The sequence below is a fragment of the Lithobates pipiens genome, unplaced genomic scaffold (genome assembly GCF_037356315.1).
Source record: "Lithobates pipiens isolate NorthernLeopardFrog02 unplaced genomic scaffold, aLitPip1_a1.2 Scaffold_28, whole genome shotgun sequence".
Lineage (NCBI taxonomy): Eukaryota > Metazoa > Chordata > Amphibia > Anura > Ranidae > Lithobates > Lithobates pipiens.
The window spans coordinates 71,530,273-71,554,676 of record NW_027507789.1 but is presented as its reverse complement, the minus strand read 5'-3'; the positions used below and the strand labels follow the sequence as shown (position 1 = coordinate 71,554,676).

Here is a 24,404-nt window from a genome sequence, read left to right as displayed (position 1 = left end):
TATATCTACTTTTACCTCTTCAATCCTGGCTGTGAGGTTGGTCTGGCAATTTGTAACCGCTTCCTGGCAAGTTGTAATAGCATCGAGGAGCCTGGTTGTGTCTGCGCTCCGCGTGTCCTCCTCCCCCTGCATGGCGGCGCCATCTTGATCTGCGGGGCCTGCTCCATCATGCCGGAATTGTGACAGTCTGGGGGCCGCTGCGTTGTTCCGTTTCGTCTGCGACATGTGCTCTGTGGTTGCCCGGTCAGCGGAGCGGTCAGAACAGAGAAAAAAAGGCAGTCTGCGTCTCAGGATTAGTGATCAGGATATGCGGCCGGCGGAACTCAGCTCACATGCGTCCTATCTCATGCCGCTCCAGGCCATGCCCCCAGCCCACAGAATTCTTGATTATATCTTTGTCAGGGCTGGGCTCAGCCCTTCCTTCTCTGAGCTGGCCGCTCAGCTGTCGGCTAATTGCCAGCTCCTTTCTCTCCACGGTGACTCAGCTATTGTTCATCTGCTCATCAGTCTTGCCTACTTAAAGCCATCCAGCTCACTTCATCTCTGCCTTTGCCTTTTGTGACATCTCAGAGACTTTTCTCCTGCCTTCCTGTTGAAGACTTGCTTGGCTGATGTCCCTTCTGGCTCCTGATCCTGCTTGCTGTACTACTATGTTGATCTCTGGCTCTCTGACATTGGCAGACTACCCGATCTGGTTACTGGACTCTGGCTATGGATTGACTACACTTACTCTGTTTACCTTTTTATTATTATTAAACAAGTGTGATTAACTGTACTTCTGTCTCAGTCTGATTCATGGTTTCTGACAGTAGGTGAAGGCCATGAATTCAGAAGATGTAGTCAGTCCACTTGTTGATACTATTTTTTCCAGATTGGATGACCAGGATCACCGCATGGATCAGTTTGCCATGGTGTTACAAATGCTCCTGAGTTGCACGGGCCGGCTAATCTGGAATCTTCCATCATGGCTGCTCCGGTACAACCTGTGTTGCAGGAGATCCCTGCTGCTGCTCCAATCTCTGTGCAGGAGCCCTCCTCGAGTATTACCTCTATGAGAGGCATGACTGGTTCCGCTCTGCTTTCCCAGCAATATGGGGGCGTTCCAGTTCAATGCAGAGGGTTTCTCAACCAGGTTGAGATATACTTTGAGATGCTGCCCCAGTAGTTTCCCACTGACAGAAGCAAATTAGGTTTCGTGATATCTTTGCTTTCTGAGAGAGCCGTGGCTTCCTTCACAAGTGTATTTGATGTTCCTGCACACTCCACTTCTGCTGCTAAGAGCCTCATGTCCATCAAAAAGAGTACGAGAACTGTTGTCAATTACGCCATTGAATTCTGTACTCTGGCAGTAGAGGTTGCTTGGAACAATGAGGCCCTCGTGGCTGCCTTCTCTCATGGTCTCTCGGATAACATCAAGGATGAGATAGCAGCCCGAGATATACCCACTGAGCTGGAGAGCTTGATCACATTTGCCATCCGCATTGAGTCCAGACTCAGAGAAAGACTCTCTTTTAAGGAGTGCTGGTGCAAGCTTCCTGTACATTTGTCTCCAAGCTTTGCAGTCCCCAGTCTTGCCTCCCTCATATCCCATGCTTTCTGGTAATGAGTCGGTCTGTGAATATGAACCCATGCACTTGGGATTCACGCGTCTCTCTGCAGATGAGAGAGCCCTTAGGAGGAGGGAGAGATTGTGCCTCTATTGTGGCCAGGCTGGTCACTTTTTAAAGTCTTGTCTTGCCCGTCCAGCGAACGCCCGAACCTTGAGACCCTGTCACGGACAGACCTTAAGTGGCATTGTTTCGTCTCCAGTTTCCCAGAAAGATAAACCCCTGGTTTCAGTTACCCTGTCTTGGGCTGAGCCATCCTCTGAGATACAGTCTCTATTCGACTCTGGGGCTGCAGGCCTGTTCATTGATGCTGCCTTTGTATCGAAGCACTCGATTCCACTGCAGCTGCATGACGCTCCACTTGCCATTGATGCTCTTGACGGGAGACCTCTACAGCCTGCCCATGTGACTCATGAGACTGTTCCATTGTCCATGGCTATAAGGGCCCTTCACCATGAGATAATCCAATTCCAAATTATTTCCTCACCTAAGTTTCTGCTGGTTATTAGTTATCCTTGGTTACAGAGGCACAACCCTTCTTTTGATTGGCTCCATGTTGAGGTTCTGTCCTGGTTGCCACAGTGCAGTGAGAGATGCTTCCAGAAGGTAGCCAAAGTCCTGTGCACCTCTTCACTCTCCTCCCTGCTGGAGGAGTACTGTGATTTTAGCTTTGTCTTTGACAAAGGTCAAGCCTGTACTTTGCCTTCACACTGGTCATATAATTGTGCAATTGACCTTCAACCTGATGCCATACCCCCTCGTGGCTGGGTTTACCCTTTGTTGGTCTTGGAGGATAAGGCCATGGAGGAGTATGTTGCAGACATAATTTCTCATGATTTCATCCGCAAATCATTGTCTCCTGCTGAAACTGGTTTCTTTTTTGTGAAGAAGAAGAGTGGTGAACTGAGACCTTTCGATTACAGGGGTCTCAATCGTTTCATGATTAAGGATGCCTATCCCAAAGGGTTTGGCCTGAAGCTGCATGGCGTAGGACGCACAGGGTGAGAGCTCCGGCTGCACATAATCCTACTACCGATCCTTAGGGATTAACATCGCCTTCTTTTCCAGTACGTGTTACTGGCCCCTCAGGGTGAACATCTTGTGCCTATGTCGCCACCAAAATGAGCCCAAGGGGCGGTTGCCAAACTCAGTAAATACCGTGCGGATGACCCAGACCCCTTCAAGGAAGATGGTGCCGCATCCAGCTCAGGCGAGGAAGTTCCGCCTTCCGGAGACACGGCTCGCATCTTGGAAGCTGTCTCCCAATGCCAGACCACCCTTACCTCCAGGATTGAGGAGGTCAAAGTCGACATTTCTCTCATCCGCCAAGACCTCCACGAGCTGCGGGAGAGAGTCAGTGAGACGGAGCACAGGATTGGGTTGGTGGAGGACGACATCCCCCCTCTACAAGTTACCACAGAGCGGCTACAGCATCAACTGAGTGTCGTCCTGAGCAAACAGGACGACATGGAAAATAGACTCCGCCGATGCAACCTTAGATTCGTGGGTCTGCCGGAGAGGTCGGAAGGCTCCGACCCCCTCACATTTCTTGAAGGCCTGCTCATTACCAACTTTGGCAGGGAGGCAAACTCTTCCACCTTCGTGGTGGAGTGTGAACACCACCTGGCCTCGAGGCCTCCATCTCCCGGAGCACCGCCACGCACTTTCATCGCAAAGCTGTTGAACTATCGGGATTGTGACACGATACTACGCCTCACTCGCGAGAAGTGCAACATATCATTCGGAGACAAGCACATTGCGGTGTTTCCAGACTTCTCCGCTGAGGTCCAGAAGAAAAGGGCTCAGTTTACAGAAGCCAAGCGCCAACTCCGCAATCACCACCTTGCCTATGTGATGTTGTTTCCAGCTCACCTCCGGCCCACTTTTTTGAGGATCCCTCTGCAAGTGCTTCAGTGGCTAGAAAGGCGCAATGAAGCTGCCCACGCACCGCCATAGGTGCAATCGCCCTCTCATAGGCGTCTGCTGGCCGAGGGATGATATCCTGCTTTAAGGACAGCAACACTACAAACTGTGAGTAGGACTCGGCTGGCATTTTTTCTCCCTCTCCCCCAACCCCTCTGGCCGCCCTTATTGAAGCCCCACAAGGTAGACACCCGTTGTTTCCGTTTGTCCCTTTCAACTACAAGCTACTGGTACAGGACTACCATGCTCACCAACTAGACATGCTTTATTCCCCCCATTCATTCTCTGGAACTATGCAGCTACACTCTCAGACTCACGTTGTTCCCTGCTGCCCCTGGATGCTAGCTCCACTAGCTCCACCATGTGCCTCAGTTAACTTTTGTTCATCCCTGTTGTCACCAGAGAATGCACTGGATTTCTCAACACAAAGATACGCTGCCTTCTTACACAGGCGGCGTAGGTGCTTCTCACTGTTTCTACAAGATTTGTTTCCCTGGCCAGCTTCAGCCCCCACGGCTGTGGCGGGCTGCTTCATGTTTGTTGTGCCACGCTGGACCAGAGTAGAAAATGTTCTCACAACTTCTACAGCTATATGTTTTGTTTGTTTTTTATTTTTATCGTTTTACATGATCTCACTTTTGAATTGTCTGACGTGCGATAGAATGCATTGCTTATCCTGTTTTGTGCTGACTTGGTTGCTCGTCTGTCCACCTCTTGGCACAGGGCGCTGCAGGACTTCTGGGAGCGGTTTTGCCCTGGGGTGGAAGACTGTGCTCATCTTTTACTGTAGGCTTGTAAGCTTGTTAAGTATATTACCTGTGTGTCTGGGGTTGGGTTGCCCCCTGTTGGTCCGACTGCACCGTACAATCTTGAGGCTACCGGGATGGCCACTCTTAAACTAAACACGTGGAATTTGCGGGGAGTGAGGGCCAGGTCCAAATGCCTGGCTGTCCTCTCCCACCTCAAACAACTACACGCGGACATTTCTGTGCTGGTAGAGACTCACATGATGGGTCAGCTGCAGATGTCCCTGAAAAAGCCGTGGGTGGGATGGCTATACCAGGCCCCTTACACGAATAATTCCAGGGGTGTTGCCATCCTCATTGCCAAAACTGTCCAATTCCAATTACACACACTGCGGTCAGACTGGCAGGGGAGATTCCTATTTTTGCACGCAACTGTGGGAGGCCTTGAACTTCTCCTTCTGGTCTTTTATATCCCTCCACCCTTTCATTTTGCAGCTCTCAAAGAGGGTATAGATTTCCCACGGTGCCGGCTATCTGGCTAGGAGATTTTAATGCAGTAATAGATAGACCCCTATCTCGATAGACTTCACCAGTCCCCCACATCTCTGACCCGGCCCTCACTGACCAGGTTTGGCAAATTTCTGTCGGAATTCGCCATGACTGACACATGAAGACTTAAATACCCTAATACGAAAGCAGACTCCTGCTTCACCCCCTCCCAATCCGCAATGTCGTGTATTGACATGATCATGCTGTCCCCCACCCTCACCCCACATTTACAAGAGGTCAGATTTGGCACCAGGATCCTGTCGGACCATTCTCCATACTGGGCCTAGCTCCACTTACCCTCTGTCCCACCATCCTATTTATGGAAACTGAACCCATTCTGGTTCACGGTTCTCACTGATTTGGAAACCATCCAACGAGTGTGGGATCACTACTTCCAGACCAATGTGGGCTCGGTCTCATTTGGTATGGTTTGGGAGGCCTTCAAAGTACACGCCCGCATGATCTTGACAAACCCTATAAATAGGCATAAGGCCTCCTCAAAGCTAGTTATACAACAAGCCGAGGAAGCGCTGGACTCGTTGGAGCAGATGTTCCTGGCGAATCCCATAGCCTCGAATTCCGCCAAGTTACGCTTGCAATCCAGGCTTACAGATCACCTACACTTTGAGAGAGCCAGGAGGGGAATCATTTTTAGCAAGCAGAAAACATATGAACATGGAGAGAGGGCAGGGAAACTCCTGGCATATATGGCCCATTTAGATCGCAGCCCCGCAGTGGTGGTCCAGCTTGTATCAGATGCTGGGGCCTCCCTGACAGATCTGGTAGAAGTGGCCCAGGAGTTCTATGAGTGAGTGAGGCCCTGATAGTTCTTATCCCAAAGCCCGGCAAGGACCCTCTATGCCCCAAATCCTACCGCCCTATCTCCCTACTGCAACTGGACGTTAAAATCATGGCTAAAATTCTTGCCCTTAGATTAAACAAAGTAATACTAAACCTCATCCAAACGGGCTTCATGCCAAATAAGAATACGGCATTTAACCTCCAGGCCCCCCACGACAACATCGGCACAAGGGTAGTAGTCAGCCTTAACACCGCTAAGGTGTTTGACTCAGTGGAGTGGGGCTATCTGTGTGAGTGCTTGCGCAGATTTGGGTTTGGTCCCAGGTTTAGCAAGTGGCTCCAACTCCTTTACTAAGCCCCAACCGCCCGTATCCAGGTAAATGGTCAGATATCCAATCCTTTTCCTCTGTCCCGAGGAACCCGCCAGGGTTGCCCCATGACACCCATGCTTTATGCATTGGCCGTGGAGCCCCTGGCCATTGCAATTAGGGCACACCCAGATATTCGTGGCCTCCACTTGGGCCAGGTGACTGAGGTGATCAGCCTTTATGCTGATGACATGCTGCTCTATCTGGAAGATGCCGGCCCTTCCCTAACAGCAGTTTTACAACTAATTCAGTGCTTTGGGGCTTTCTCGGGACTGCAGATTAACTGGTCCAAATCCCAAATTCTCCAAATAGTTGTCACAGTCCCTCAGGAACTGCAGATGGCCCTGCCCTTAGTACAAACTGATCAAATTAAATACCTAGGCGTACAATGTTCCCGATCCCTTACAGACTTTACTAGGTTAAAACTAGAGCCTCTCTTCGACTTTTAAAGCACAGAACCCAGGTCTGGTCCAGACTCCCTCTTGGGGTCATGGGCCAGCTCAACCTAGTAAAAATGATCCTTCTTCCCAAACTCCTATATCTCTTCTGGCATGCCCCACTTTATGTCCCGGCCCACATGTTTAAAAACATGGAATCTATCCTAAATACATTTATATGGGGCTCCTCCAGGTATAAATTGGCCTGGCGGACCCTGAAGTGCCCCATTCACCTGAGCGGCACTGCCCTACCTGATTTGGCACTATACTACTTAGTTGCTTCCCAACTGTCCCATTTCTACTACCTTAACAAGCATGATAAACTCAGATACTCCGCATTAGTGTGCCTGGCGGCCACGGATATTGTGGCTCCCTCCCTTTCAAATAATCTTCTGCAAACATCGGGCGTCGCGCGACTAGGTGCCAGGTGGTCTATGTTAGCACACCATAGCAGAATTTGGCATACGGCACAGACCATCACTGGATCCCCTCCCCTACATGCTCATACACCCCTATGGGAGAACCCTCATCTCCCAGAGTTGTTTAACATCCCAGATCATAAAATATGGGTAGCTAAGAGGATCATTTGCCTAGCTCAACTCTTCACAGACCGTACCATTAAGACGTTTCAGTCCCACAGAGGAATTTGACCTTCCCAACCACATAGTCTTTCGCTATTTGCAGATCCGCCACGCCCTCCAGACCCAGTTCAGGAGCTCTACGCCTATATTTGAATCTACAACCTTAGCAGACATAGTGCTTGGTAAAGACCCCAAGAAACTGATCTCCCTCTTATACACTTACCTCCTTATCCCTAAGGCTACAGCCCATGCGTATCAGCTGAAAGGGAAATGGGAGGCGGACCTCGGGGAAATTGAGGATGAACAGTGGGGGGTGATATTAGAAACTCCTAAAAAAGTATCACCTAAACTCTCCGACAGACTCACCCACCTCTATAGCCTCCACAAATCGTATGTCACACCCGCTCGACAATCTAAATACAAACCGAATACTGACCCTACATGTTCTAGATGAGGGGATACTGACAGCACTTTCCACCACCTCATCTGGACCTGCCCACCTATCCAACAGTACTGGGCGCAGATCGTTAAATTCCTCCATGATCATACGGGATCCCCTCTGACACTATGCCCACGCCAAGGCCTTCTTGGTCTTCTCCCCATACCCGAAGAAGAGAAATATCTCACAACATTCTTACAGGAAACCCTCTTTACAGCCAGGATGCAGATAGCCCAACTTTGGCTTAGACCTGTTTCTCCCACGATTCGGCAGTAGAAAAGAGCGGTGAATCTCACACTACCATATAAAAAAGTCCTCTATTCCCACCGTGGATGCCCAGGCAAGTTTCAGAAGATATGGGATAGGTGGATCGAAAACTCCTATACTTGTACGGAATAGGGTCACTGCTCTGACAAAGTAGTACTGTAACACTAACCGTATACCACTCTTCTTACCCATGTCAGTGGAGCCTCGGGCACATGCTCTGGCAGTTTTCCAGAAGTCCATTAACGATGTCCTCTGAGGTTTTTTGCAGTTATGTGTGGTGGTTTATCTCAACAATATCCTCATATTTTCCAAGTCCCTGGAGAGCCACCACACAAATGTGTGGCATGTGCTTCAGAGACTATGAGAGAACAATTTCTATTGTAAATTGTAAAAGTGCAAATTCCACTGTGAACAGGTGAAATTCCTGGGCTATGTCATTTCCATTGCTGGTTTTTAGATGGACCCAGAGAAATTTTCAGCGGTCCTACAGTGGCCTCGATCCATGAGTTTACATCCTAGGCAGCGTTTCCTTGGCTTTGCCAACTATTAACGGAAGTTTATTCATAACTTCTCATCTCTGGTCAAGCCCCTGACTAATATGACCAGGAAAGACGGCAACCCACAGAGTTGGTCTCCGGAGTCCATTAAGGCCTTTGAGAGTCTCAAAGTTGCTTTTGTTTCTGCTCCTGTGTTGACACACCCTGATCCTATGTTGCCTTTTATAATAGAAGTTGATGCTTCTGAGTCTGGAGTTGGCACCCTTCTGTATAAACATCCTAACTCTGAGTGCACTATGCATCCGTGTGGCTACTTTTCCAAGAAATTGTCACTGGTGGACTGCAATTATGAGACTGGTGACAGAGAGCTGTTGGTGATCATTTTGGCCCTGAAAGAATGGAGACATCTCCTTGAAGGTACCACTGTGCCGGTTCCTATTCTTACTGACTATAAGAATCTCACATTCTTGTCTGAGGCTAAACGCCTCTCTCCCAGAAGGGCACGATGGGCTCTTTTCTTGTCGAGTTTTAATTACATTGTCTCATTCTTACCGGGAAATAAGAATGTAAGGGCTGACGCCTTGTCACAACAATTTTCCTCCACTTCCAAGATGGAGTCGGTTGCAGTTCCTGTGATTCCACCTGATTGTATTCTGGCTACGGTTTGCACCAGTCTTACTTCTCCCTTGGGTGACAAAATTCTTGCTGCTCAGGTCCTTGCTCCTCCTGAGAAACCTTGTGACTGCTGCTTTGTTCCCAAGAGTCTCCATACTGCCGTGCTGCAGACTTACCATTCTCCCAAGGCTGCTGGCCACCCTAGGAAGAATTCCCAACAATTCTGGTGGCCTAGTCTACGTGCTGATGTAACCGCCTTCGTAGCTGCCTTTTCCGTGTGTGCTCAGAGTAAGATTCCGTGACACCTTCCAGTGGGCCTCCTACAACCCATACCCAGTGGAGAGAGGCTCTGGACCCACCTGTCTATGGATTTCATTGTGGAGTTACCCAACTCCCAGGGCAACACTGTTATCCTTATGGTGGTGGACTGGTTCTCGAAAATGTTGCATTGTATTCCACTGAAGAAGTTGCGTACTTCTAAGGAACTGGCTTCTATTTTTGCTCGGGAGATCTTCCGTTTGCATGAGCTACCCAATGTGATTGTCTCATATACGGGTAGTCAGTTTGCATCCCGGTTCTGGTGAGCCTTTTGTGCACAGTTAGGTATTCAGCTTGCTTTCTCCTCTGCGTATCACTCGCAGTCTAATGGGGCTGCAGAACTAGCCACTTAGTCCTTGGAGCAATTCCTATGTTGCTATATTTCTGACCATCATAACAACTGGTCAGACCTCTAACCGTGGGCGGAGTTTGCTCACAATAGTGCCATGAATTCCGCTTTATGTCTGTCCCCATTTATGGCGAACTATGGTTTCCAACCTTCCGTGTTGCCTGCCTCGTTTGTTCCCCAAAGTATTCCTGCATTAAAGGAGCATCTCCGTGGTCTTTGTTCCATTTGGGTATAGGTCCAGGAGGCTTTCCGACATGCTAACGATAGGTACAGACTCCATGCTGACCGCAGGCGCCTGCCTACATCTTCCTACCAGTTTGGGGACAGAGTCTGGCTGTCGTCTCGCAACCTCCGACTTCGTGTTCCTTCTTTAAAGTTCGCACCCCTGTTTATTGGGCCTTTCCATATCTTTCGCAGGATTAACCCAGTGGCTTACGCGTTGGACCTTCCTCCTAGTATGTGCATCTCTAATGTGGTTGTGCGTGGCAAGGAGTCAACTAACCAATACTGCACCTCATCCCCAAATTGTATGAAAAGAAAGAGAGCGCGACCGGGGAGAAAAGGGATTATTGCGGTGCCAAATTCAAAAGAAGAATAGAAAGAAAACCATAAATTATATTATTACAATTTTTAATAAATATCACACAGAGTAAATAAGTATAACAATACAATAGACAATATAAATCCAACATAGACAAAGATACAGTGACATACTAAAACATACAATGTATATATTCTATCCAATTATCAGACAGCCTTAAATATAGAGCATGTTGGGCACAGATGGTATTGGCCTTTAGATTCTGTCTGATCAATCTTTCCCTACATGTTTTGCCATACCGATGGCTTCCTCAGGGGTGAATAGAAAACAAATCCAAGGAGGATAGTAGAAGTTCTATAAAAAACATAATATAAAAAGAAACAGTACTTATGTTTTCTTTTTGCGCCCTTTCGGGCTTATTCCACGGGACTACTCTGTACATGATTTCCCACTTTAGGCATATTTGGTATCTTTTGTCACTCCTTGATACCTATGTGATGGTGTCTGGCCAACAACGGACTAGGGCTACAGGTACTATGCAAAAAATATATATATATTTTTTTTTTCCATGGTCCTGTGCCCATGTATATTATATTGCTAAAATGTTAATGTTTTATTTTTTTGTTATTTCAATGCTTCTTTGTATGATTTATTTGTTTATAATTAAATTGTTTCATTTTCTTATCTTTTTTTCATTTTTTTGTCATGCGTTTATTTTATATTTTTCATACAATCTTTCGTATTTGCACTGTTCTCAAAGTGTATCTATGATTTACTTTAAAAGAAAACACTATGCATTGTTTATTTATTTGACTAACAATTTTCCCACTTAATGGTTGCGCGGCCTGTGGGTCTGCGACATGTGATTTAGATCATCAGTGTCCATGCATGGCTGTTGGGACAGGTCCATACGTTCCACACATGCGTTTCCTTTCCGCCATCGCCTCCTCCTGCCTCTAAATGGCCATAATTATTAGATCTCCTTTCCCCTTTTGCTGTTTTTTTTGTGTGATATTTATTAAAAATTGTGATAATATAATTTATGGTTTTCTTTCTATTCTTCTTTTGAATTTGGCACCGCAATAATCCCTTTTCTCCCCAGTCGCGCTCTCTTTCTTTGCATCTCTAATGTGCTTCATGTCTCCTGTGATATTGGGGTTCTTTAGCTTCTGTGTAGAGCACACCAGTGAGCAGAGTCAACGCCAGTCATGCCATTTAAGGGCTTGTTAGCCCACTTTTATTAAATGAAAAAAAAGAAAACAAGTCCAATAACAGAAGGGTTGCCCACACAGGGGTATCAGCTTTCCACAGCAAACACTGTAAGTTGAACAGAAAATACCAAGCCACCTGGATCTCTTTAGCATTACTGCTGCTCAGTCTTATGCTTCAGCCCTCTCGGCTCTATAACTGAGTTCCTGTACACTCTGTAGCTCAGCACTCTTCCAGCTTCCTTGCTGAGCCTCTGTCTACAGACAGAACTGTGCAGACATGCACACTTCTCCCTTGCTTGCCTGGACTCCTCCGGAGGATGGAGCCCAGAACCATGGTCAGGTGTCTACTAATATCCCAGCACACACCTGACCAGTCAGTATGCTGGCGGATCTCAAAACCCGGACCCAGGACTGAGGATTTCATCACACCTGGATTGCTACGAAATCCCTGGGCTCCAGGTCCCAAAGTGGACAATGAGGAAACTGAAAAGCCAGTTTCCTCCCAAATAAACAACTCCCCTGGAGCCCCTCAACCTGCCTGGTTGAGAACCCTGCATCCTTCTGCTGGCGGGGCACCACACTACCAGATATCCCCCCCTTGTTTCGACCCAGAGGGCGGAACACACAAGTTTCTTTTGGCACCTCTGTACCAGCTAACATTTACAGGAGTCCAATCCTGTCCAACCTCACTTCTCCTAAAGGGGAACTCTACCCAATGCCTCCTTTGATGTCTCCCTCTAAGCCTCACTGTCACTCTGCTATGAGCTTTGATGTGACCTTTCCAACCTTTCTTCAAGAGCATTTCCATAAGCACTTCCTCTCCTGAAATTTTAACGGGTTACCCCTGGTCTTTCTACCAACCCTTCTGCCTCCACGCTTCAGATTCTGAGGTTTCCCAGCACCTTTGGGCACCACATTGTCATGTACCTTTAACAAATTATTTGGTTCATCATTGACCGACATATTTAAACCAACATTACACCTCTCAATGTTGCCCAGGTCACCAATGCCTTTTTTTCAGCATTTGCTAGGGTAGAGTTTGCAGAGGGCACACATACCGGAGGGCCGCCATCACCCACGGGAACCTTACAGGATGTCACCTCCCCTGGGTTCACCCACTCTGCAGGCAGCTGTCCTACCATTTGACCTGTTCTGATGCCATCTGTATTTTTATCCACCTGAACAGACAAGCTCTCGTCTTATCCACATACAATTTTACCACACTCCTTATCTGTTCCACTGTCTCTGGGACCTTATTAGGCTTGTCACTTAAACCAAACATTGGACTGGGGAACCCAGTCTCATTAACCACCTTCGTTTTACCCCCCGGTCAGGATCTCTGCTGCTTTCGGGTCCACACTTCCCTCTCATGTGGTTTTTCCACTGGTGCAGTATATGCACCCTTCACCGACAACTGACCAGCACCACCCTGGCCCATAGCAGCAGAAATCCTTCCCATCTGGCTGTTAGGAGGTGAAACCACAGACATTTTAGGCTTATTTTCCATTTCTCCAAAGTCTCTCTCAAAAATTATTTCTTCTGGACGTAATCCAGCAGCATACACAGTGGCAACTTTTAACAAAAGTAACAAATTCAGGAATAAACCATTCCTGTCCTGTTCTTTGTTCTGTACAGCCTGCCATTCAGTGGTCCACCTAGTGGTACTCCACAGTACCAGACCGTCAGACTGTGGAGGAGTATAGATTGGCTGTACATCCCAAAGTTCAAGCATCTCTTTTAATGCTTTGGTTATAAACCAGGCCCTTGGCTCCAGACCTTCCTGGGGACTTTCATGACACTGGGGATGCAGAGAGACTCATTTTCTTGTGTAAAAACGAGCAGCGAGCTCGATGGCGTCACTTCCGGTGTCACAGTGCCCGGAAGTGATGCCATCGAGCTTGCCACTCGTTTTTACACTACCTGTCGTTTAGACATTTTTATGAGTACCTGTCTTGTGTTATCTTTTATTGAATAAACTACTTGGTTAATATACTACACTATGGACCATCCTTCCTGTGCTTAATCTCTGCATATGGCTTATTGATGAGACCCTCCCACCCTGGACCTCCCAAAGATTACTATTTAAAGGGGACGCTGACTCAGACTATAGGCAGGACATCAAGAGCCTGGGGTTACCATCCCATACTAAGACGGCTACCAAGGACTCTAAAGTTATACTTATATGCTGTTACCTTACAGTAGTAAGGTAAGGGGACACCCATATACCTGACCAGCACGGAAGAGTTCACAAACCACCCATGACTAGCAGCACCTTGCTGAAGTTTGATTGTCAGCACCTGCACTTTATTTACAAGTCAATATATGTTTGCACTATATATATATTGTTTACAGAAAGAAGGTTTTTTACGGACAATGTTTTATACGCTTTTATGGACTTATTAGTTTTTTATGCATGAAATTTGCTGCACAATCCATTAGGCCGCGTACACACGCGGGGACTGTTCGCCCAACTTTGTCCGTCAAACAGTTTCGGCAAACAGTCCGCTCAAACTTAGCATGGACGGACATGGCCACACACGACGGACGAACAGTTTGCTGAAACCGTGCGCAATGACGTGAACGCCACGTACGACGGGACGAAAAATACGACGTCCTATACACTGCATTATAACTTTTGGCGTGAAAATCCTTTCTGAGCATGCGCGCAACTTTGTTTGACGAACAAGCCTACACACGAGCGGACTGTTCGCTGAAACAAGGTTTCAGCGGACAGTTTTTCGGAAATTCCGAAAAACCTTGTCCGTCAAACTGTCCGCTGAAACTGTCCGCTGAAAGCCCACACACGAGCGGACTGTCCGCCCAAACACTGTTCAGCGGACAAAGTTGGGCGAACAGTCCGCCCGTGTGTACGCGGCCTTACTTGTTGAATTTGTTTTACTATGTATTTTCACTTGGGATATATGCACTTTAGCTCATGCATTACAAGTATGGATATTTCTTACACTACTTTTCCCATATTATTTTGTACACTGCTCTCTGATATTTAAATTTTTTTTCATATATTTGTCTGATAATTACTTTTTTGGGACATATGTTTTTATCTCATGCATTGGATATGTAACTATTGCTCACCTTTATTTATGTTTTGCTTATTGTCACTATTATCTGTTTATGATTAGCCATTATCATGCTGTTTAGCGGTTTGATTACTGACAGCACGCACTTTTAATACCTGCCCACTAGGATTTTGTACATCTCCATTACTTAATTTATGTGTATAGTGCACCACTATTCTTTTACCAGAAATATAAATGCATTTGTCATATTTAATTTCCCCCATGTTCGGCAGGGCAGTGTCTGGAGAGGAACTGCACCCAACGGAGTGGTCATCTACGGCAGCTTCACTATACACCAACTCCACTGGCATGAGATCCTCTGCCAGCAACTGTCCTGACCACCATCACATAAAACATTTGGACCTGTGACTAAAATCACTTCATTTATTTCTGTGCCGTCTGGCACCTCCACCAACCCTAGCTCATCTGGCATGGCATCAACCATTACCACATCATTATGCCCTTTGTGGATCACAGACATGACCTCTTCTGTGAGTTCGCCCTTACTTGGCATTTCCATCTTGTGAGCAACATCTGCGGTCGCAAGTGCACCCTTGCATATAAGTTGCTCTGCAGGTCCTTCATCTGGCACCACATTAGTCATGTCTGCTACACTCTTACTAACAGAGGCCTTTTCCAACAAAGCCAACAGGCTTTTTGCCCACCTGTCCCTGTCTGTTATCTCTGCGCTCCCAGAGGGACAGAGTGGGTCAGCAACAGACATATTGCACATGTCACTTTTGTTCAAACTAGACTGTTGTAACACATTTTTAACCAGAGTAGGCTGCAATATCACACTCTCACTGCCTTGCTCTGGTGGTACTTCATTAAATGCATAAACGCTTTCATACCTGTCACTGCCAGACTGCAATAACCCATTTCCACCATTAGTGTTTTCAAACATTTCAGTTTTAGCATTTAACATCCTGTTATAGCCAGGTTCAGGTATCCTCTTATCCCTCAGAGCGGCACCATAGCTGTCCCGGCACCCTCCGGCTCCAAAACGCAGAGCTCCCGGGGGGTTTCTAGGGATACCTCTGTGGCCTTCGTTACAGTTGTTAGGGGAGATAGCACATCTTTAACCACATTTGTAGCAATGTTTTTACCTCTAGTGAGCTGCTCTAGCCCATTAGCAACTGGACCATTAACTTTAGCCAATACAATATTAGCAGTTTTACCCATCACATTGTCATATTCAAGTTTACCACTTGCCTTCCCACTGGACAGGGCACTGCAGCGAGGCAAGTCTTTTTCCACACAGACAGTGGATTTCCCATTTGGGGTCACCTTCACTCCAGTGTGCACGCCAACATAATTAGTCTCCTTCATGCATTTACCAGCAACAGTCTTACCCACTGCAGTAGTTGGGGTCACCGTCTTCATTTGAGTACAGCGTCTGAAGAACCAGTCCTCTGCTGCACAAAACTTTCTCAGCAACATTATCTCCAACTGTATTCCATAACCTAGGGCAGTGATGGCGAACCTTGGCACCCCAGATGTTTTGGAACTACATTTCCCATGATGCTCTGGCACTCTGCAGTGTACTGGAGCATCATGGGAAATGTAGTTCCAAAACATCTGGGGTGCCAAGGTTCGCCATCACTGACCTGGGGCAACAAAACATACCATGCCCCAGCTGGCCACATTCCAGGCATAGAACTGGATGATTTTTTTCCAAAGCGATTCTCTCCTGGTGATTCCTAGCTGGCTGGAACGGACAAGCCTCTTTGTGGGGACGCTGAGCCAAATCTCCACTGCAGCTCCTCCTTTCAGGCACAACTTTCACTGCTGTCGCCATGGGAGATCGCACTCTCCCAGCAGAGCTTTGCTGGATCTCTTGAACATGCTGTATTGGCTCCTCCTGAACCCACTTGCCATGATCCTTGTTAGACATACCCCATAGGACAAAGACAGCCCGACTGGCCTCCTCTGTGTTGCTATGGGCCACAACTCTCAGTCCTGGCCTTTAGTCAGCCTCTCTTCTGGCACATAACACAGGCTTCCCTCCGCTGGACCCTGTCTCAAGCTGTGTCACTTTCACGCTTTTCACAACAGCTGATGGTTCAATTACAACAGCGTTGCCAGGGGCAACAACACCCCTCTCTCAGGTATGGACATCCGGCAGCTCTCTCTTTGTAATGAAGGTTGGCTTGCCTTCCACTTTAGCTTGGTCCATTCCTGCCAGGTGCCGCTTGCACCAATCCACTGCCAATTCAAACACTGGTGGACTCTCCATATTGGCAGACACTCCATTGCACAGAGCAACAACAGGAGCACTGTCTCTTTAAGGGGCCTCTCCCTTTTAGATACACCACCTGCTGCACACACTGCAGAGCAAAGGCAGTTTCTGGTAATAGCTCACTGGTATATGCGAGGATCTTCAGTTATGCCCGCATCCGAGCACCACTTGTGATATTGGGATTCTTTAGCTTCTGTGTAGAGCACACCAGTGAGCAGAGTCAATGCCAGTCATGCCATTTAAGGGCTTGTTAGCCCACTTTTATTAAATGAAAAAAAAGAAAACAAGTCCAATAGCAGAAGGGTTGCCCACACAGGAGTATCAGCTTTCCACAGCAAACACTGTAAGTTGAACAGAAATCACCAAGCCACCTGGCACTGCTGCTCAGGTTTATGCTTCAGCCCTCTTGGCTGCAGAGTTCCTGTACACTCTGTAGATCAGCACTCTTCCAGCTTCCTTGCTGTTCCAGCCCACAGGCTTGGACCCTCTATCTGATCTGACAGACAGAACTGTGCAGACATGCACACTTCTCCCTTGCTTGCCTGGACTCCTCAGGAGGGTGGAGCCCAGAACCATGGTCAGGTGTCTACTAATATCTAGACATGTGCAGACTAGAATATTTCGTTTCGTTTTTTCGTTTTCGTCTTTAAATTTTATTTATTTAGTTACTCCCGAAATTCGTTTTTATTTATTTCGTTTTTCGTGCAAAAATTGCATTCGTCCGAAAATCCACATAAATTACGATCGAATCTGTCTTGGAAGGCTTATGGTATCTGTCGAATGGATAAAGAAGATTCGATGGAGCTGCTAAACTATATAGCCTATAGGCGGAGCATTCGATTGCCGAAATGTACGATTGCAGTGTCGTATAGTTGCGACGATCCCGCCGAATATTATTATACACGTGCAACGATCCCGTCGAATATTATTATACGTGTATGTTTTAAGTTGCTATGTCGAAACTGCGTCGCTCATGTCGAATCTGCGTCGTTCATTTCTGTGCGTCTCCGCCCCAGCGTCCGCCGTCCGCCGTCCAGGCAGTCAGTGGAGAGAGACTGGAGACTGGGAGACAGATCGAAAATGGCGGCGAGCAGCAATAACACCAGCACAAACATGCGCTCGGCCTCGGAGGAAGCACTGGCAGGGCCATCTACTCTGGCAGCAGATGTGCCAGTGCCAGTGAGGACTCGGAGATCACAGGGCAAGAGGGGGAAACAGGCTGCATCCAGCAGGAAGAGGAATATCACATGGACTCATATAGAGTCCCAGGTCCTCATCAGAGAAACTCTTCCTTGCTGGATGCAGCTGTGTGGCCCCCGCTCAAGAGAGACCACGCCAGAGTGGAAGAGGCAGAAGTGGGAGGAGATTGCCCGGAAGGTGGAGGAGCAGTACCACCACCAGCGTGACCCGACTGCCTCTCGCAAAAAATTCAGCGACCTAAAACGGTAAGTAACGTTTCCGATTTATTTAAAAAAAAATGTATTTACATTTTAACCACTTCAGCCCCAGAGGATTTGGCTGCCAAATTACAGTGCCAATTTTTGCGATTCTGCACTGTGTCGCTTTAACTGAAAATTGCGTGGTCGTGCGACGTGGCTCCCAAATAAAATTGGCCTTTTTTTCCCCTCAATAAAGCTCTCTTATTTTTTTTTTTTTGTCTTTTTGCAATAAAAAACAATTATTTATAAAAATGTTTTTCCTTCAGCTTAGGCCGATACGTATTCTTCAACATATTTTTGGTAAAAAAAAAAAAAAATCCCAATTAGGGATTATTGATTGGTTTGCGCAAAAGTTATAACGTGTACAAAATAGGGTGTAGTTTTATGGCATTTTTTTTTTTATTTTTTTTTTACAAGTAATGGTGGCGATCGGCGATTTTTATTGTGACTGCGACAATATGGCGGACACATCGGACATTTTTGGGACCATTGTCATTTATACAGCAATCACTGCTATATAAATGCAGTGATTCCTATGTAAATGACACTGGCAGTGAAGGGGTTAACCAGGGGGTGGCAGTGTAGGGGTTAAAGAGGAGGGCCGGTTAAAATAAAAAAAAAAAAAAAAAAAAAAAAGTCAGCAGCTGCAAACACTGCAGTTGCTGACTTAATAAACACACTCACCTGTCCAGGGCGCCCGCGATGTTGGCTGCCCGAGGCCGACCCGTCCCTCGGCTCTCGGGTCCCGGCGCCGCCATTCCCTGTAAGGGAAACAGGCAGTGGAGCCTTATGGCTTCACTGCCCGTTTCCTACTGTGCATGCGCGAGTCCCGCAGCTACTGCGCATGCGCGAGTCCCGCAGCGCTTTCCGAATGGGACGCGCTGTGTTCTGGAACACACAGTTCCCAGAACACAGCGCGACCCATTACCCAGAAGACGCCGCGACGAAGACAGAAGATCTCCGCGGAAGAGGAAGATTAGGATAAAGTGCCTAGCAACAGGCATTTCTGGTAAGTTAAAAAAAAAAAATTTTTTCATTTTTTTTTTTTTAGAATTTTTTTAAATGTTTTTGTTTTTCAGGGTGGCCCTCCACTTTAAGTCTGTCCTAGGGGAGTGTTACTAAAGCCTCATACACACAGTCGGACTTTGTACAAACTTTTCCGTGGACTTTTGTACAAAGGGCGTGGTCCACAAGTTTGTATTGTATACACACGGTCGGACTTTTTCATAACAAACACGAACGTAATGATGTCACAACGTACTGACGCTGCTTCAAAAGAGGACGTTCAGTGACTCCAGCGCTACCTTTGGTGAACTTCTGTATTGTTGTCTGATCTTTTGCATTGGTTCTGAGCATGCGTGTTTGTACCTTGTACAAAAGTCCGATACTTTTGCGTACACACGGTTCGGACTTTGCTCCATCGCACTTTTGTTGCCAGAAAGTTTGTCCGTTCGCACAGCCAACAAAAGTCACATGAAAACAGAAAAAGTTTGTCCGATGGAGCACACACACAGTCGGATGTTGCTCCAAAACAGCTAATTTGCATGTTTGTTGTCAAAAAGTCCCACCATGTGTATGGGCCTTAAAGAGGAAGTAAACCCTGATGAGTTTACTTCCTCTTTTTTTCCCTGCAAAGGTAAAGCATAATGGACTACTATGCATCGCATAGTAGCTCATTATGTGTCACTTACCTGACACAGGAGCCAGCGAAGTCGCCGCTGATCCCTGTAGTCCGCCGCATCCATCTTGCTGGTGGCGTCTCGCAGCTCCGACCAATGACATCGGTGAAGCCGCGATGACGTCACTCCCGCGCATGCGCGCGGGAGTCACGTCTCGCAGCTCCGCCGCTGCCATTCGGCGAAGCTGCGATGACGTCACTCCCGCGCATGTGCACGGGAGTCGACAAATTAGGCAAATCCATTCTTGGACTTGCCGCATTTAGTGCGCCTGCGCGCCGCTGTCTACGGCGCATGCGCCGTAGACAGCGGTGCCCATTTTCGGGCAAATATCTCCTAAACCATATAGGTTTAGGAGATATTGCTTGGACCTACAGGTAAGCCTTAATTTAGGCTTACCTGTAGGTCAAAGTGGTTTGAAGGGGTTTACTTCCTCTTTAACTTTGCGTGGCGTGGCTGTGTGTTAGTGACTGAACACTGATCTCTGCTCCAATCACATGTAGCAGAGATCAGTCACTTGTTGCTAGGCAGAATGGGGAGATGCTGTTTATGGCATCTCCCCGTTCATCCGCCCAGCGAGACGATCGCGGGTATCCCCACAGCGATGGAGCCCGCGGGACCCCCGACCGGACTCATGGGGGTCCCGACTGGCGGCACGCACGCGATGGCAGGGTGGCATATAGAAATGCCCATACCTGTACGCCAATATGCCTGCCCGTGGCATTCTGCCGACGTACATTGTCGTGCGCCGGTCAGGAAGTGGTTAACTGACAATTGGACGCTCCTGCGATGTACTACCCAAATTAAATGTATGCCCTTTTCCCGCCACATATAGAGCTTTTATTGGTGGCATTAGATCACCACACTGGGTTTTACATATTTTGTTATTGAAAAAAAGTTAGGGCCGGTTCACACTGCGGGCGATGCGAGGCGACACCGACTTGCCTCCCCGCGACCTGCCGCGACCTCAGCGGCGATTTGCAAATGACTTCTGTATAGAAGTCAATGCAAGTCGCCCCAAGGTCGCCCAGAAGTAGTACAGGAACCTTTTTTCTGAGTCGGAGCGACTCGAGTCGCTCCTCTCAGAACGGTTCCATTGTACAGAACGGGGGAGACTTGTAAGATAGCGGCGAGGCGAGTCGTGTCGCCTCGCATCGCCCGCTGTGTGAACCGGCCCTAAAGTATAAAAAAAAAATATTTTGTTATGGTGGCTGGACTTAACCAGCTTGCGGACCTGCCACCATATGTGGAGGGGTCCAAATCCACAAGTGGTTAATGCAAAAGACACAAGAAAGGTAATTTACACCATACACAGTTCACACAAGCGCCTAATTAGAAAGGTGGACTGGACAGTGGACATTTATATGAATATTTATTTACTCGGCACAATCCCAATCGTGTCTTTTATATTTTATTATGGACCAAAAAAGCATACCTTTTTCTTAAAATGAATTTGGTTAATAAAAAAAAAGTGAAAATCTTGGGCTAAATGAAAAAAAGTGCCTAATCCAAAAATTCCATTTGCATTTCATACTACTGGTTCATTCTACAATTGTTTCCTGTGTTGATGTCATTTTCAGATTACAATTGTCGATTAATTATGGAACCCGTTTCTCTTCTCTCTTTGTTTTGCAGCTCCATTGCACGTAAACGCAGGCAGTCGGGTCGCAGAGGGAAGCGGGTGCCTCTCCTCCCCCATGAGGCGGAGCTTTTAGAGGGCATAGGGGAGGAGGAGATCAGCCAGCTCCTGGCTCATCAAGGTTGGTGTCAGCATTACATTGTGCAGGAGGGTTTTTTGATTGGCAAGCATCGGGCATTCACCATGTTGTGTTTGATTTTATTTAAAGATCGTATCCAGGAGCGCCGCCGGAAGCCGAGGCCGGAGGAGGAGTCCTCGTCATCATCATCCTCTGCGTCAACACCCAGTAAGTACAGTAGTACTGTAGTAGTGACACTAATACAGGATCCTTTTCCATTTGTCCAGCCTTCCATTGTCGATTCCAATGTCATTGCTTCTCACTCAAGCAGTGACAGGTGGAGCCTCTATGATGTTCTGTCAGGTAACGCAAGCGCTTGTGTAATTTACGTAATCTGACAGAACGTCGCCGCTCTGAACTGAGGCGCCTGATCAGTGTCGTGCACCTAGCACTCGCCGCTGGAACCAGGACAGGTAAGTGCCTCCCTGTTTTTATTTTTTTTTTACTGTTTTTGTAATTTATTTTTGGATTGCCATGCTAATGGATAATTATTTAATTTTATCTTTATACAGTATTTATAGTAATATCTTTAAAGCTTGAACATTGTAACGTTCATCATTTATCCTTTATTATTAAATAGGTCTCGTCATCATGCAGTCAGAAGGGGAGACTGAGGAGGAGGAAGAGGCTGAGGTGGCAACGCCCACATGTAAGTTAGTATAATCTTGCTGGTATATCTGCTGCTGAGTGATCATACATGTTTCAATGTTTTTGTACTAATGTGTGTGAGATTGTTGTACACTGCAGATTGTAATTGTCTTTTCTATATTAAATTGATCAACAGCTGCTGAGCAGGAGGTGGAGGAGACCTGCCCTGGAGAGGCTGCTGGGGATGCGCCGGAAGGTGACCAGCCAGACGCGGCAGATGCAGGGAGTAAGTACAACTTTTTTAGTGTTTTCCAGGGAAATAGTATTTTAAATATGAAATGCTGGTGGCATACACTGACTGCTCTGTACACACTCAGCCCGCCCATTACATGGCACAGTAAATCGTTCCTTCGCTGTCTGCAATTTTAAGGACAGGATGATATGATATCAGCGTTCAGTTCAGCTCTTCCTGATAACCCCTGAGCTCCCTGGAATGTCCCCCCTCCCCCGATCACTGCACAGCAGGTTGGAAGCAGAGGATGTGTGTGAGTGATGATCAGTGTCCAGCTACACACACAATGCTATTACTGATATCAGTGCTGTGCAGGGCAGTCATTGTGTTGGCTCTGTTTGTTTCTTTCTTCTGCTGGCGACCAGGCTGCTGCCCATTACTAGTCCATAGGGATTCTCCAGGTTACTGCTGCTGATACTAGTGCAGCATGCCATTTACTAGAACTGGGCTGTATTTTCCCTCACTTGCAGCATCTGAAATTGTCTTTTTCTCCTCTCCCTTCCACCAGCAGCTGCAGGAGAAAAATATAGCCAATAATTTCTAAAATGCTGCCCCCCCTGAGGTCTGCACACCCGCTGTGCCCATTATGAGGGGTTCCCATCATCCCTGTGCTAATTTCTGGGGTCTTTACAACTGCTGTGTCCATTATGAGGGGTTCTCACCATCCCTATGCTGAGTTCCCGGGTCTGTACACCCACTGTGTCCATTATGAGGGGTTCTCACCATCCCTGTGCTGAGTTCCCAGGTCTGTACACCCGCTGTGCCCATTATGAGGGGTTCTCACCATCCCTGTGCTGAGTTCCCGGGTCTGTACCCCCGTTGTGCCCATTATGAGGGGTTCCCACCATCCCTGTGCTGAGTTCCCAGGTCTGTACACCCGCTGTGCCCATTATGAGGGGTTCTCACCATCCCTGAGCCAAGTTCCCAGGTCTGTACACCTGTTGTGCCCATTATGACGGGTTCCCACCGATAGGCTGCAGTGATGGAGGTGACACTGCATATAGGTATCACTCAGTGCCCATGGGCACTGATAGGTGGTACTGAAGGGCCTGCACTGATTATCAGTGCCTTAAATTATCTGTGTACATATCCCCTGTACAGGGCCAGTGCTACCTATAGACAAGGTAGGTGCTGGCCTAGAGCACACATCAATCCTGGGTGCCTTACCGATGCCCCCACCTCCAGGCTCAGTGACGGACTCCACCCCCAAAATGTTAGCAATCTATAAAAAGGTGGTGTATACATGGGCAGGGCAAAAGGGGTGGAGTCAGTGGTGGGGCCAAAGGGGCGGCAAAATTAGGTTTCGCCTAGGGTGTTAAACTCTTTCCTCAAGATGTCTGATTTAGTGATGTCCAGTTCATGAATGATTCGTTCTTTTGAATCGATTATTTTCAGTGAACTGGATGTCGGATGAATCGATTTATCTGAGTGAACTGATTCGTTTGAAACACTTCACTCTGTGCACTCACTCAGTACACTACAGTACATACATAGCAGAGCAGGCCTGGTAATATGATCCTTGAGTGAGATCAGCTGACTCTAAGCACAGGACACTCAGGAACTGGATACAAACTTAAAACAAGAGTCAGGAGTTCATTCACAGTACACCGAGTTAACCACTTCAATACCGGGGGGCACTTAAACACCTTCCTGCCCAGACCAATTTTGAGCTTTCAGCGCTGTCGCACTTTGAATGACCATTTGCGCGGTCATGCTACACTGTACCCAAATGAAATGTTTATCATTTTTTTCCCACAAATAGAGCTTTCTTTTGGTGGTATTTGATCACCTCTACGGTTTTTATTTTTTGCGCTACAAATAAAAAAAATACCGAAAATTTTCAAAAAAAAAATATTTTTTTGTTTCAGTTTCAAAACTTTTTAAATAAGTACGTTTTCTCCTTCACTGATGGGCACTGATGGGGCTACACTGATGGGCACTGATAAGGCGGCAGTGTTGGGCACCAATGAAGTGGCACTGATAGGCGGCACTGATGGGCGACACGGACGGACACTGATAGGTGGCACAAATTGGCATGGATGGGCGGCACGGATGGGCGGCACAGATAGGCGGCACAGGTGGGCATG

At 47.3% G+C, this 24,404-nt stretch overlaps 1 long non-coding RNA gene across 1 annotated transcript; it reads left to right on the top strand.

Moving 5' to 3' along the window:
* Positions 1 to 20,805: 20,805 nt before the first annotated feature.
* LOC143934862 (uncharacterized) lies at positions 20,806 to 22,071 on the top strand. Its single transcript, XR_013263392.1, has 3 exons — positions 20,806 to 21,440; positions 21,528 to 21,605; positions 22,018 to 22,071. It is a non-coding gene; the product is annotated as an uncharacterized LOC143934862 (long non-coding RNA).
* Positions 22,072 to 24,404: the final 2,333 nt, after the last annotated feature.